Here is a 15728-nt window from a genome sequence, read left to right as displayed (position 1 = left end):
TGGGGATAGTAGAGGATAGGAAAGGCAGCAGAATACAACAGACACTAGTATAGCAACATGTAAATCAATGGATGTGTAACTGATATGATTCTGCAACCTGTATACGGGGTAAAAATGGGAGTTCATAACCCACTTGAATCAAAGTGTGAAATATGATATATCAAGAACTATGTAATGTTTTGAACAACCAACAATAAAAAATTAAAAAAAATGTAAATCAGATTATATGATTACTCTGTTTTACACAAGAAGACTGTCTTTAGGCTAAGAATAAAATCACAACATATTACCAAGACTTAATAGGCCTTTCATAATCTGGCCCATATATCCTTAATCTCATCTGGTTATATGCTCCCATTTGCTCACTGTTTCCTCAGTCTTTGCTTGGCTAAGTATTATGGACATTAAGAATGGAAACATATCACATGTCTGTAACTAGGAAATGTTTCAAGCTGGGGATAGCACCTTGAGATAAGATTTAAAGGTTCAGTAGAATTTCAACAAGTGGAGATGAGGTGTGGTAGGCAGAGTGTACTAGCGAGATGAATTTGGAGGGAAGAATGCATGGAGATGCTCAAGGAACATCAACTGATCCAGTTTGGTTAGGGGTTAATGAATATCAAGGATAATGGAAACATATGGTTAGAAAGGTAAATTGGGTCCAAATCACAAAAGCTCTTAGGGCTATGTGAAAGATTTTGGACATCATTTTGGAGGAGATTTGGAGCCATTAATGTTTGTACATCAGCTTTTCACTTCAAGTAAAGGAAAACACCAATTCACATAGATGCAAACAATACAGAAATTTACTTTCATATATAACACTACAGCTAGAAGTTAGGCTAGCTCTAGGTGTATTTCAGGACTTTTAATCTATTTCTGTATGATTCTGTTAGATCTGCCCCTTCACTGATTAGAGTTATACTCAGACTTGTAATTAGATAGCTTCAGGCAATTTATCCCAAAATATTAACATTAGAGGGATACCAAATGACCATTTCATCTAGTTTTACCTTTACAGTAAAAGGCGAAAGATTTATACGATCTGAAGAGAAACCAGAGTATTAGTTTTACCTTTACAGTAGGAGGAATACTTTCCTACATGCTTTCCCAGAAGTCCTCCCTAAAGCCTCATTGCCTATTGTTCCAAGCCCCACTGACCTCTCTACCAGTTACTGACAAGGGGATTCAGATAACTATGATAGGCTTATACCAAATGCTATTTACTTTTTATAAATGCTATTTATTTCAGCCAGGCATGAAATTGACTTCCTATGAAGCCCATCCTATGTAGAACAGAGGCAAATACATGAATAAAGTGAAGGTTCTGTTAGGCAGGAGGAAAGAACAGGATAAAATACTGGAGATGTGACTAACTGTGTCACTAAATATTTTTGAACAAGGAATGGCATGATCAGAATTGGTGTTTGGAAGACTACTATGAAGTATGAAAGAGACTAAAGATTAGAAAATGAGTTAAAAGCTTATTAGTTCTGCAGTTGCCCAAGATCTGGTTATGATGAGCTATGGAAGTAATGGCAGTAAAAGTGAGAAAGAGGAAAGATTTGTAAGATAAGGCAGAAGTAGACTTCAGGTTATTTGGTAGTTGATTCAAATACCAATATTCTACCAGTCTCTTGCTAGTGTACCCGCTTAAGCACCTTAGAATCTTTTCTTAAATATTTACCCTTATCTTTTCTTCACTTAGATTCCACAAATTATATTTTTACCAAAGGATCCTAGTAGAATGCGCAGTATTCCCTCTCTTACTTAGTTCCAGAGCACTTACTAACAGAGCAATAATGGTGGAACTGTGCTCAGCTAATTAACATTCTCCCTTGCTAGGTGTGGGCATATTACTAAAGTAAGATAAGATGTCAAAGTAATTGTTGCATGCTACTGCTGGAGAGTCCTTTTTTGTCCTTTCTTCCTTTGCTCCTTCCTGATCCCTGGAAAACCTGTCATCCTAAAGATACTCTGAAGAGGAGAGCCTTGTGATATGATGGTAGAACCTATGTCTCTTACAAGCACAATGCTACAAACCAACCCCAAACAGCCTTCTCCCCAGCTTCTTTTATATGAAATAAGTAAGACTCTTTTTAGGCAACTGTCACTTGAATATTCCTGTTGATTGTAAAAAAGAAATCTAATCCTCCTTGGTATAAACTGTGGTTTTATAAATGAAGCAGAGTATAAACCACAAAGAAACAAATTAATAAAGAGATAAATGTAGCTTATTGGATTGAGGGACAGGATAAAATTAAATAATATTTTAAGGTTTGGGGACAACAGTTGGAAAACTCCCACATGATTAAAAAAAACTGTAAAACAACTTGCATCAGGAACATGTGCAACATTATTCTATAAGTGTAAAGAGTACAGTATTAGGATTTGAAACTCCTGGGAAGCAGTACTACCTGTCACCAAAAGCAAGCTGTATGATATTGAGCAAGTTATTCAATCTTCCTGAATCCTTGTCTATAAAACAAAACAATTCGTCACCACCTCACATACATAGAAGTGGTAACTTTATTATTCCCATGAATCTGGAGCACCATTTTTTTCTCCCCAAAAACTATAAAATTAACTGTAGTTAAATTATAATTCTTTTCTGGATGGGACTCTCTATAAAGTATCATTATGATGGATTAGGTTCAATCAATTCAACAGCTGTGGGGGTGGAAATCCTGACAGATGTTTAGTAGGGAATGAAATGCTTCTGACTTCCTTTTTAAGTGCCTCCTGTAAATTCTGAATCACTTCCCTCAGACCTTTCCTTTTATTCAGGTCAGCATTCTTTCCTGTGAAGATGCCAGCAACAGTCTTCCTTTCCTGGGGTCAGTAACCCCATGCTGCCAGCTAGTATGACTGCCTTTTGTTCACAGAGATAAAGCCCCCTGCCTGAAGCTGTGGGCCTTGGTGAAAACCATTGATGATTTTTTTTTTTCAATTTTCACTCATGTCCTGTGTACCAGACATTTAGGGGGGGTTGGGCTGAAGATGTGAAAGTAGATTTGGCGGTTACATGGGGCTTTAATTTTGCGATGCTTCTACTAGCATACCTTTTTTTTTTTTAATAACGTCACATACTGATATTATCAACATGCTGTCACTAATAGTCATAAATCTTTCCATAGTGAAGCTGGAGAGATTTGGAACTGCCTAGAAAAAAAGTATTTTTTAATAAATTGGCCACTCAGTATGTTGAAAAGAGATTAACTACTAACTTGCTCTATCTTATGAATATGAATATATTACCTATAGTAGGAATCATGCAAACTCCCATTTGTGTCATTTCACAAGTGTGACTTTTATCTTAAATAACAAAACTGTACTATGAATTCTATATGGGTAAGGATTTAACTATTTTCTTTGCCAGTCTACAGATAAATGGAAGAAAACTAAAGTAAAATAAGCCTCATTGTTCTAACATCTATTTTCTGAGGTCATTTCTATATCTATCCGTGTTTCGAGTGAAAAAGACTAGCATATTAATATAGATGGTACCTCGGTAGAAGCCATGGGCATTCATATTATCATAAAAGACCTCAAGTTCAGCTGAGGAAGGACTATTCATTTTTTCATCTTTTTAATGTTTTATTAGTACAATATAATTTTTATAGAATGGTGAGGTTCATTTTGAAACATTCATAAATGCATTAACATAATTGTCTCCAATTCAATCCCCAGTAATAAACCCTTCCCTTCCCTCCTAACACCCCCCTGATTCCTTTCCTCACTCTATTGTTTTCCTTCTATTGTTTTTTTTATATTTGGTACATTATACTTATACATAAAAGTGGAACTCACTGTGGTATATTCATACATGAATATAGCATAATTTGGTCAAAATTCCTTATTTCTGAAAATATAAGAGAAAACGTTTAACCCTTGACTTTCTGAGTCTGACTTATTTCACTTATCATAATGTTCTCCATCTCCATCCATTAACAAGCAAATGACATAATTTATTCTTGCTGTGGTTAGGTAAATCTCCATTGTGTATATGTGTGTGTACATGGATGTGTGTGTGTATGCATGTATGTATATGTGTATATGTGTGTGTGTATTACATTTTCTGTATCCACTTGTCTGTTGACACGAGTGAGGCTGGTTCCCTGACTTGGCTGTTGTGAATTGTGCTGCAATAAACATTGGTATGCATGTGTCACTATAGAGTGCTTATTTTAGGTTTTCTGGATGAGTATGAAGGAGTGAGGTAGCTGGTTAAATGTTGGTTTCATTCCTGATCTTTTCAGGAATCGCCATATTGCTTTTCAAAATGGTTGTACTAATTAGCAGTCCCACCAATAATATATGAGTGTATCTTTTTTTCTGTATCCTCACCAGCAATTATTGTTATTTGTATTCTTTTTTTAAACTTTTTTTAAGAGAGAGAGAGAGAGAATTTTTTAATATTTATTTTTCAGTTTTCGGTGGACACATCTTTATTTTTTTTTTATGTGGTGCTGAGGTTCGAACCCAGCGCCCTGCGCATGCCAGGCGAGCACGCTACCGCTTGAGCCACATCCCCAGCCCCGATTTGTATTCTTGATAATAGTCATTCTAACTGGAGTAAGATTAAATCTCAATGTAGTTTTGATTTGCATTTCCCTGACTGCTAAAGATGTTGAACATTGTTTCCCATATATTTGTTGACCATTTGTGGTTTTTTTCTTTTGAGAAATATCTTTTTAGTTCTTTTGCCTAATTATTATTTGTTTGTGTGTGTTAAGTTTTTTTTTTTTTTGAGTTCTTTAAAAATTCTGAAGTTTAATCTCCTATTTGATACCTGGCAAAGATTTTCTCCCAATCTGTAGGTTCTCTCTTGACACTCTTGTTTTTGTGTGCTGTGAAAAAGCTTTTTGATTTGAAGCCATCCTACTTATTAATACTTGTTTTTATTTCTTGAGTACTAGGAGTCTTATTAACAAAGTTGGCACCTGTGCAAATATGTTGGAGATGTGACCCTATGTTTTCTTCTAGCAGTTGCAGTGTTTCTGGTCCAATTCTTGGGTCTTTGATACATTTTGGGTTGATTTCCGTACAGGGCAAGAGAAGGGATCTAGTGTCATTATTCTTTTTAAATTTTTATATTTTTAGATATACATGTCAGTAGAGGTTATTTTGACATATATACATGGAGTATAACGTATTCTAATATGGATCCCATTACATGATATGGAGTTTCACTGGTTGTGTATTCATATATGAACATAGGAAAGTTATGTCTGATTAATTCTACTGTTTTTCCTATTCACATCCCTCTTTCTTTCTTCATTCTCTTTTGTTTAATCCACTAAACTTCTATTCTTCACTCCCCCGTGCCCCATTGTATGTTAGCATCCACTATCAGAGAGAATATTTGGCCTTTTTTTGGGGGGGATTGGCTTATTCCACATAGCATGATAGTCTCCAGTTCCATGCATTTACTGGTGAATTCCAAAATTTCATTATTCTTTATGGCTGAGTAATATTCCATTGTGGATATATACTAAATTTTCTTTAGCCATTCATCTGTTGTAGGGCACCTAGGTTGGTTCCATAGCTTAGCTATTCTGAATTAAGCTGCTATAAACATTGATTTGGCTGCATCAATGCAGTATGGTGATTTTAATTCCTTTGGGTATATACCAAGGACTGAGATAACTGGGTCAAATGTGATTTCATTGCAAATCTTCGGATGAATCTCCATATTGTTTACCATACTTGTTGTTCCAATTTTCAGGCACACCAGTAATGTTTGGGTATACTTTGGGTATACTTTTTCCCCCAATTCCTTATCAGCATTTATTGGTTATTTGTGTTCTTGATAATTGCCATTCTGACTGGTGTGAGATGGAATTTTCATGCAGTTTTAATTTGCAATTCTCTAATTGTTAAAGATGTTGAACATTTTTTTTATATATCTGTTGACCATTCATACTTGAACTGAGAAGATGGAACTATCTCCCATGTTCTTGGATAGGCAGAATTAATATTGTCAAAATGGCCATACTATCAAAAGTGCTATACAGATTTAATGTAACTCCTATTAAAATTCTAATGACATTCTTCTGAGAAAAAGCAGTTATAAAATGCATTTGGAAAAATAAGAGGCCCAGAATTACCAAAGAAATCATTAGTAAGAAAATAGAAGCAGAGGACATCACAATATCAGACCATAAATTATACTACAGAAATATAGAAGTAAAAATAGCATGGTATTGGTCCCAAAACAGACATGAAGAACCAATGGAATAGAAGACACAGAGATAAACCCACATATATATTGTTATCTCATACTGGACAAAGGGGCCATAAGTATACATTGGAGAAAAGATAGCCATTTCAACAAATGGTGCTGGGAAAACTGGAAATCCACATGTAGCAAAATGAAATTGAACCCCTATCTCTAATCCTGCACAAAACTTAACTCAAAGTGGATCAAAGACCTAGGCATTAGACCAGAGACCCTGTGCTTACTAGAAGAAAAAGTAGGCCCAACTTTCCATCATGTCAGCTTAAGAACCAATTTCCTCAACAGGACTCCTATAGTGCAAGAAGTAAAATCAAGAAACAATAAATGGGATGGTATCAAACTGAAAAGCTTCTTCACAGCAAAGGAAACAATCAAGAATGTGAAGAGAGGGCTGGGGTTGTGGCTCAGTGGTAGAGCAGTTGCCTAACATGTGTGAGGTCCTGGGTTCAATCCTCAGCACCACATATAAATAAAAAAATAAATAAAATAAAAATCCATTGACAACTAAAAAATATGTTTAGAAAAAGAGGGTGAAGAGACAGCCTACAGGATGGGAGAAAAATCTTTGCCAACTGCACCTCAAATAGAGCATTAATCTCCATGATATATAAATAACTCAAAAAACTTAACACTTAAAAAAAATAACCCAATCAATAAATGGGCAAACTAACCGAATAAAGGCTTCACAGAAGTTTCATTCTTCTACATATGAAAATCCAGTTTTCCTAGCACCATTTGTTAAAAATGGTATCTTTTTCCCAATATATGTTTTTAGCAACTTTGTCAAGGATTAGATGACTGTATCTATATGGATTTGTCTCCATGCCTTCTATTCTGGTCTTCATGTCTGTTGTCATGCCAATACTAGGCTGTTTTTTGTTATATAATTTGAGATCAGGTATTGTGATGCCACCAGCATCACTCTTTTTTTGCTCAGTACTGATTTGTCTATTCTTTTATTCTTCTATATTAATTTTAGCATTTTTCCTATCTCCATGAAGAATGCCATTAGTATTTTTATGGGTTTTGCATTAAATCTATATATCAGTTTTGCTAATATTATCATTTTGACAATATTTATTCTGCCTATCCAAATTCATGGTACGACTTTGCATCTTCTAAGGTCTTATTCATTTTCTTTTGTGTTCTTTGTTTTTCACTGTAGAAGTTTTTCACTTCCTTGGTTAGATTTATTCCCGAGTTTTTTTCTTTTCTTCCTTTCTTCCTTTCTTCCTTTCTTCCTTTCTTCCTTTCTTTCTTTCTTTCCCGTAATCCTGAATTTATTCTCATCAGATTTACTATAGGAAGGTTATTGATTTTTCTATGCTGATCTTATAAGCCGCTACATTTCTGAATTTATCAGATCTAGAAGTCTTTTGCTTATAGTATTCATAGTATTCTGGGTCTTCTAAGTATAGAATAATGTCATCAGCTAACAGAGATAATTTGACTCCTTTTTCAATTTTATTCTTTTAATTTCCTTCTCCTGCCTGATTGCTCTGGCTATAATTTTTTTTGTAATTTTTTAAAAAATTAATTTGTTCTAATTAGTTATACATGACAGTAGAATTCTTTTTTACACATTTTACACAAATGGAACACAATTTCTCATTCCTCTGGCTGTACATGGTGCAGAGTCACACTAATAGTGTAATCATACATGTTTATAGGGTAATAATGTCTGTCTCATTCTACCCTCCTTCCCATCCTCACTGCCCCACCCCTCCCCTCACTCCCTTCTACATAATCCAAAGTACCTTCATTTTTCCCTACCCACCCCTCCATGGATCAGCATCTGCTTATCAGAGAAAGCATTTGGCCTTTGGTTTTTTGGGGGGATTGGGTTTTTTCACTTAGCATGATAGTTCTATCCATTTACCTGCAGATGCAATCATTTCATTCTTCTTTAAGCCTAAGTAATATTCCATTGTGTGTATGTACACATTTTATTTATCCATTCATCTGTTGAAGGGCATCTAGGTTGGTTCCATAGTTTAGCTATTGTGAATTGAGCTGCTATAAACATTCATGTGGCTGTGTCACTGAAGTAGGCTGATTTTAAGTCTGTCTACAGTTTCAAGAACTATGTTGAATGGGAGTGGGGAGAGTGGATATCTTTGTCTTATTCCTGACTATAGAGGATATGCTTTCAGTTTTTCTCTAAAGTATAATGATGGCTTTGTGTTTGACATTTATAGCCTTTATGATATTGAGGTATGTTCTTTCTGTCCCTAATTTTTTTGATGTTTTTTTTTAACATGAATGGGTGCTGGATTTTGTCAAATTCTTTCTCTACATCTGTTGAGATAATCATGTAATTTTTGTCCTTAATTGTATTCGTGTGATGAATTGCATTTATTGATTTGTATAATTTGAAGCAATCTTTCATTCCTGGAATGAAACCAACTTTATCATGATGTGTCATCTTCTTAATGGGTTTTTGAATGTGGTTTGTTAATATTAAGAATACCTGTATCTATGTTCATCAGGGGTATGTGTGTGTAGTTTTCTTTCCTTTATGTGTCTTTCTCTGGTTTTGCTACCTGGGTGATTCTGGCTTCATAGAACTAATTTTGTAGTGCTCCCTCCCTTTCTATTTCATGGAATAGGTTCAGGATGATTGGCATTAGTTCTTTAAAGGTTAGGGTAAAACTCAACTGAGAATCTCTCTAGTCCTGGGCTTTACTTTTTTGGGAGCCTTTTTACCACTCATTCAGTCAGTCTCATTTCTTAATATTGGTCTATTTATGTTTTATATGTTCCATTTGTTAAATCTGGGTAAGTCATGTATGACTTAGAAATATGACTAGAAATTTGTTAATATCTTCTAGATTTTTCACATTTTTGGAATATGTTTTCAAAAGTTGCTAATGATCCTCTACTAATGATCCAGGCATTAAATGTCTGTAGTGATATATCCTTTTTCATCTCATATTTTTCTTGGGGTGAGGGGGTTAACCAGGGATAGAACTCAGGGGCACTTGACCCTAAGCCACATCCCCAGCCCTATTTTGTATTTCATTTAGAGGCAGGGTCTCACTTAGTTGCTTAGCACCTCACTTTGCTGAGGTTGGCTTTAAACTCCTGCCTCAGCCTCCCAAACCACTGGGATTACAGGCATGCACCAGTGCACCCGGCCCATCTCATGTTTTTGATTTGCGTTTTCTTTCTCTTTATTTTGGTTAGTTTGATTAAGGATTTATCAATCTTGTTTATATTTTCAAAGACCAATTCTTGGTTGCAGTGGCCCTTTTTATTGTTGTTTTTAATTCTCAATTTTATTGTTTTAGCTCTGATCTTAATTATTTACTGTTTTCTACTGGTTCTAGAATTGGCTTGAGGAAGGACTTTTATGTATTCCAGGTGGAGGTCAGTCCTGGAAGACACAGTGTATCAGGATAACAAATAAGTGTAATAAGAATTTAATCCCTGTAGATTTTAGCCTCTTTGGTACAAATAAGAACACAGACATACATGAGAGATCAAATTATTATATTCCATGTAGACTTCTACATATCCTACTCACCTCAAATTCAGTTTGTGTAACGCAATGTTTATTTCTTAAATTACAAAATATGTACTCATTATAAGATGATTAAAAATATATAACTAAATGAAGTAGAATAAAACTGACCTTTACTTTTGTCTTCATTCTACTCTTCTCTCTTAGTATACCATTCTTAATAGTTTGGTTTGTGTCTTTGCAGGACTTTTTTATGTTCATTGACATAAACATATAAACATGAATTTTATTTTTTTCTTAGTATTTTAGTTTTGTGGTTATTGGAAATGGGATTATTTTCTTTCTGTTTTAGTTGTTGATGGAACTTTTATTTATTTATTTATATGCAGTGCTGAAAGTTGAACCCAGTGCCTCACACCTGCTAGGTAAGTGCTCTACCACTGAGCCACAACCCCAGGCCCTGGGATTGTTTTCTTGATTTCTATTTCAGGAATTTCACTGCTAGCATGTTGAAATGCTACTGTTCTTTCTTTGTATGTTGATTTTATACCCTAAAACAATTAATTTATTAATTTAAACAATTTTTTAGTGGAGTCTTTGGAATATACACACACATACACAAATATATACTCACATGTATATACACATGTATGTATATATGTGTGTGTGTGTACACACACACACACATAAAATCATGTTTTCAGCTTAAGGCTTCACTAAATTGCTGAGGCTGCCTTTGAACTGGCAATTCTCATGCCTCAGCCTCCAGAGCTGCTGGGATTACAGGTATGCACCACCACCTGGCTAAAATTTAACTTCTTTGTTTCCAGTTTGAATGCCTTTTATTTCTTTTCATGCCTACTTCTTCTGGCTAGTACTTCCAATATTCTTTTGAATAGAAGTGATGAGAAAAGGCATCCTTTTCTTAAAGGGAAGGCCTTCAACTTTTCCCATTTCAGTATATGTACATTTGTCATTTAAGGCCTTTATTGTATTGTGGTACATTCCTTCTATAACTAATTTGCTCATATTTATATCATGAAGGGACATTATATTTTGTCAAATGATTTATCCGCATCTACTGAGATGATCATATGATTTTTCCCCTTCATATGCATCACGTTAATTGACTTGTGTATGTTAAACCATCCTTGCTTGCATCCCTAGGATGAGACTCACTTGGTCATACTGAATAATTTTTAAATGATCTATTGAATTTTGTTTGGTGGTATTTTATTGAGAATTTTACATTTGTGCTTATCAGGATATTGGCCTGTAGTTTGAATTTTAGTTGTGTCGTTGTCTAGTTTCAGTACCAAGGTAATGCCAGCCTAGTAGAATAAATTTGAAAAAATTCCTTCCTCTTTGATTTTTTTTTCTGAAGAGTTTCAGAAGAATTGGTATTAGTTCTTCTATAAATATTTAGTAGAATTCAGCAGTGAATTCATCAGGTCCTGAGTTTTTATTTCATGGGAGACTTTCTTTTTTAAATTTTTTTTAATATTTATTTTTTAGTTTTAGTTGGACACAATACCTTTGTTCTATGTATTTATTTTTATGTGGTGCTGAGGATCGAACCCAGGGCCTCGCATGTGCTAGGCGAGCACTCTGCTGCTGAGCCACAATCATAGCCCTTTATGGGAGACTTTCTAAATGACACAATATTGTTGCTTATTATTGGTCTGTTCACATATTCTAGTTCTTCATACTTCCATTTTAGTATATGTCCCAAAACATATCCATTTCACCCAGGTTATCTAATATCAGAAATGTGAAAGATATATTTTATCTTTATTTGAGTCTGCTCTCATTTTTTTAGTATTTTTTTAGTTGTAGATGGACACAATATCTTTATTTTATTTATTTATTTTTTCATGTGGTACTGAGGATGGAACCCAGTGCCTCACACATGCAAGGCAAGTGCTCAACCACTGAGCTACAACCCCAGCCCCTCTTCTCTCATTTTTTTCTTAGACTAGCTAAAGGTTTGTTAATTTTGTTTATCTAAAAAAACAACTCAGTTTCTCATTTGTTTATATAAACAACAACTCTTTCTCATTTATCTTTTGTATTTTTAGACAATTTTTTTATTTCTTCTCTAACATTTTTATTTTATTCCATTAGTTTTATATTTAGATTGTTCTATTTTTTTTCTGCCTCCTTGAGGTATAATGTTAGGTTGTTTATTTGAGATCTTTTTTCCTTTTTGATTTAGGAATTTATTAGACCTTTCCTATTAGTACTGCTTTTGCTGTACCCCATTGATTTTATTATGTTGTGCTTCCATTTTTATTTATCTCAAGAAATTTTTAAATTTCCCTTTTACTTTCTTCTTTGACCTCTTGGTTGTTCAGGAGCATATTATATAATTTCCAAAATTTTTAAAGATTCCAAAGTTCCTCCTATTATTTGCCCCCTATTTGTAGTGCTGCATTATGATTATACATACTAGAGGGATTCATTGTAAAATATATATGCACACAATATAACAATACAGTTTTGCAAATATTATTCTACAGTACTTTCCTTTTTCCTTCCCTCCTTCTTCCCCCTGGCCCCTTTTCTCTACTCTACTGGTCTTCCTTCTATTTTCATGAGATTCCTCCCTCACCTTTATTTTCTTCTTTCATCTCTAGTTTCCACACATTAAAGAAAACATACAATAGTTGACTTTCAGAGTTTGGCTTATTTTACTTGACATTATGCATTAATGTTTTGTCTATTTTTTCTGTAAATGCCATTATTTCATTCTTCTCTATAGAATGGAAGAAAACATTTGTCAGCTACTCTTCTGACAGAGGATTAATATTCAGAACATAAAGAACTCAGAAACTTACCAACAAACCCTCAAATAATTCCAATCAATAAATGTGCAAATGAATTAAGCAGATACTTCTCAACAGAGTACAAATGTACAACAAATATATGAAAAAATATCCAACATCCTTAACAATTGGAGTAATGCAAATCATCCTATACTGATGTCTAGTTTTATGCCATTGTGCCCAGTGATGATACTTGAAATTATTGAAGTTTTCTTAAATTTTTTAAGATTTTTGTTTTTTTCTTTTCAAAATATTTTTTAGTTGTAGATGGACACAATATCTTTATTTTATTTTTATGTGGTGCTGAGGATTAAACCTAGTGTCTTCCACATGTGAGGCGAGCACTCTACCACTGAGATACAACCCTAGTCCAAGACTTTTGTTTTCTAATATATGAACTGGCCTAGAGTATGTTCCATGTGCTGTTGAGAAGAATGTACATTCTGCAGATGTTGGGTGAAATTTTCTATAAATGTCTGTTAGGTCTATTTTATAAACAGTGCAGTTCAAATCTGATGTTTCTTTGTTGATTTTATGTCTGTATTGTTTTTCTATTACTGAAAGTGGTCTGGCATAGCCCCTCCTATTATTTTACTGAAGTCCGTCTCTCCCTTTAGATCTTATAATATTTGTATGACATATTTGAGTATTCTATTGTAGGATAAATATATGTTTACAATATTTATATCTTTAACCTTGTTGACCCCTTTACTATTATAAAATAATCTTTTTTTTTCTCTTTTCACAGGTTTTCAATTATTTTGATCACAGGGAAATATAGCTATTCCAGCTATATTTTATTTTCCATTTGCATAAAATATAATTTTACATTCCTTTGCTTTGGGTCTATGTGTATGCTTCAAAGGTAAAATGAATCTCTTATAAGCAGAATATATTTTCTCCTATTTAGCCACTCTACATCTGTCAAATGGAGGTATTGATCCATGTATATTCAAGGTTATTATGGATAGATAAAGACTTAATTCTTCCATTTTGTTAACTGTTTTCTGGTTATTTTGTACATTTTTTATTCCTTTCTTCCCCTATTCTTTTTTGCCTCTCTGTTTTGGTGGTTTTTCTGTAATGATAAACTTTAATTCCTTTCTCTTTCTCTTTTCTGTACCTGCTGGAATTTTGTTCTTTGTAGTTACTCTATTGCTTCTGATTAAAAATCTCACAGATAAAATCAACTATTTAAAGCTTAAGACAGCTTTATTTTGATTCCATGCTAATACTCTGGACTTTTACACTTCTTTCCACAATTTGTAAGTACATCTTCTTATATTGTGTTTCCCTTAACATTTTGTAACTATGATTATCATTGATCACCTGGATTTTTTTTCCTCTCTTCATACTATTTTATGCCACCATTACAAAAGTGGATCATTCTAAATTTAAATATGAGTTTACCACTGAGTTTTATAATTTCATATTTCCATGATATGGAACTGTTATCCTTTTTTCTTTTGGTTGAAGTATTCTCTTAAGCATCTTCTGTAAGTCCAGTCTCTTGATGATTAATGCCCTGAGCTTTTGCTTGCCTGAGGAAGACTTTTTTCCCTTTTAAGTCTTGAGGAATATCTTTGTTGGGTATGATATTATTGTTAGTTTTGAAAAATTAGTGCATTATAATTATACATAATAGTGGGGCTCATTTTTACATATTCATAAATGCATATTTTTTTTTCCATTTTAATCTCTTGTACTTCATCTTTATCTCTATCTCCCTATGATTCCTTTCCTCTACTCTATTGGTCTTCCTTTTATTTATTTATTTATTTATTTATTTATTTATATGTTTTCTCATTTATTTGGTGCATTATATTACATATGAAATTGTAATGCATTATGATATATTAATACACTCATATAGCATAATTTGGTCAATTTCATTCCCCAGTTCTTTCCCTTTCTGTCCCCTTCTTACTACCCCTTCATACCCTTCTACTCTACTCATCTTTCTTCTATCTTTATAAGATCTCCCTTTGTTATTTCTTTTCTCTTTATAGCTTTTACAAGTGAGAGAAAACATTCAACCTTTGACTTGCTGAGTCTGACTTATTTCACTTAGCATAATGCTGTCCAGTTCCATCTATTTATCAGCAAATGACATAATATTCCATTGTGTGTGTGTGTGTGTGTGTATGTATATATATTCTTTCTCCACTTATCTATTGATGGACCCTAGGCTAGTCCCATAACTTGGTTATTGTGGATCATGCTGCCAAAAACATTGGGATGCCTGTATCACAATAGTATGCTGGTTTTAGTTCTTTGGATAAATTCTAAGGAGTAGATAGTGAAGTTACATGGTGGTTCCATTTCTAATTTTTGAAGACTCTCCATACTTCTTTATAGAGCGGTAGTTTTTTTTTTTTTTTTTCCTTTGGCACTTGAAATATCACAGTCCATTCTCCCCCAGCCTACAATGTTTGTGCTACTGACAGTCAAATAGGGATTCCCTTTTATACGACTTAACTCTTTTGCTGCTTTTATAATTCTCTCTTTGTCTTTGACTTTTGATGGCTTAATTATAATGTGCTTTGGAGAAGACTGCTCTGGGTTGAATTTGACTGGGGTGCTTTATGCTTCGATGATCTTGATGTCCATATCTTTCCCAAGATGTCAGATATTTTCAACCAGTATGTTAATAAATATGCTTTCTGTGCCTTTCCTCCATCTCTTCTCCCTCTATAACTCTCATAATGCAAATATCTGTTCACTTAATTGTAGGACATGAATATTTTTCTTTACCTTTTTTCCTCTCTGTTATTACAAAAGACCTGTCTTCAATTTCAGAAATTATTTCTCCTATTTGATCTAGTTTGCTGTTGATTGTAATTTTTCAAATCAGTGAAGTCTTCCACTTTATTATTTCTGTTTAACTTGTGGTATCTATGTCCTTGTTGAATTTCTCAGGCAGATTATGAATTGTTTTTCTGACTTTTTTCAATTGTTTATAATTCCTTTTATCTCATAGAGCTTCCTTAAGATCACTGCTTTGAATTCTTTTTTCAAAAATTTTTAATTTGTTTTAATTAGTTATACATGACAGTAGAATGCATTTATGCACTTTGATATATTATACATAGACGGGATATAAATTCTCATTTTTCAGAGAGTACATGTTGCAGAATCATATTGGTCATGTAGTCACATATATACATACAGTAATAATGTCTGTTTCATTCTACTATCT

General features: G+C 33.6%; 1 protein-coding gene across 4 annotated transcripts in view; it reads left to right on the top strand.

The window, feature by feature from the left end:
• Klf8 (Kruppel like factor 8) overlaps positions 1-15728 on the top strand; it is a 196198-nt gene that overhangs the window by 40480 nt on the left and 139990 nt on the right. For 3 of the 4 annotated variants that reach the window (XM_015506613.2, XM_048796718.1, XM_048796719.1), the window contains exon 3: positions 10094-10129. The exons of the other annotated variant lie outside the window; for it this stretch is intronic. The gene's annotated coding sequence lies outside the window, so the exon portion shown is untranslated. The remainder of the gene's footprint in view (positions 1-10093; positions 10130-15728) is intronic. 4 annotated transcript variants of the gene reach the window in all.

The sequence above is a fragment of the Marmota marmota genome, unplaced genomic scaffold (genome assembly GCF_001458135.2).
Source record: "Marmota marmota marmota unplaced genomic scaffold, marMar, whole genome shotgun sequence".
NCBI classification, from domain to species: Eukaryota; Metazoa; Chordata; class Mammalia; order Rodentia; family Sciuridae; genus Marmota; species Marmota marmota.
Note: the sequence above shows the minus strand (reverse complement) of the source record. Positions and strands in the feature narration are given on the sequence as shown.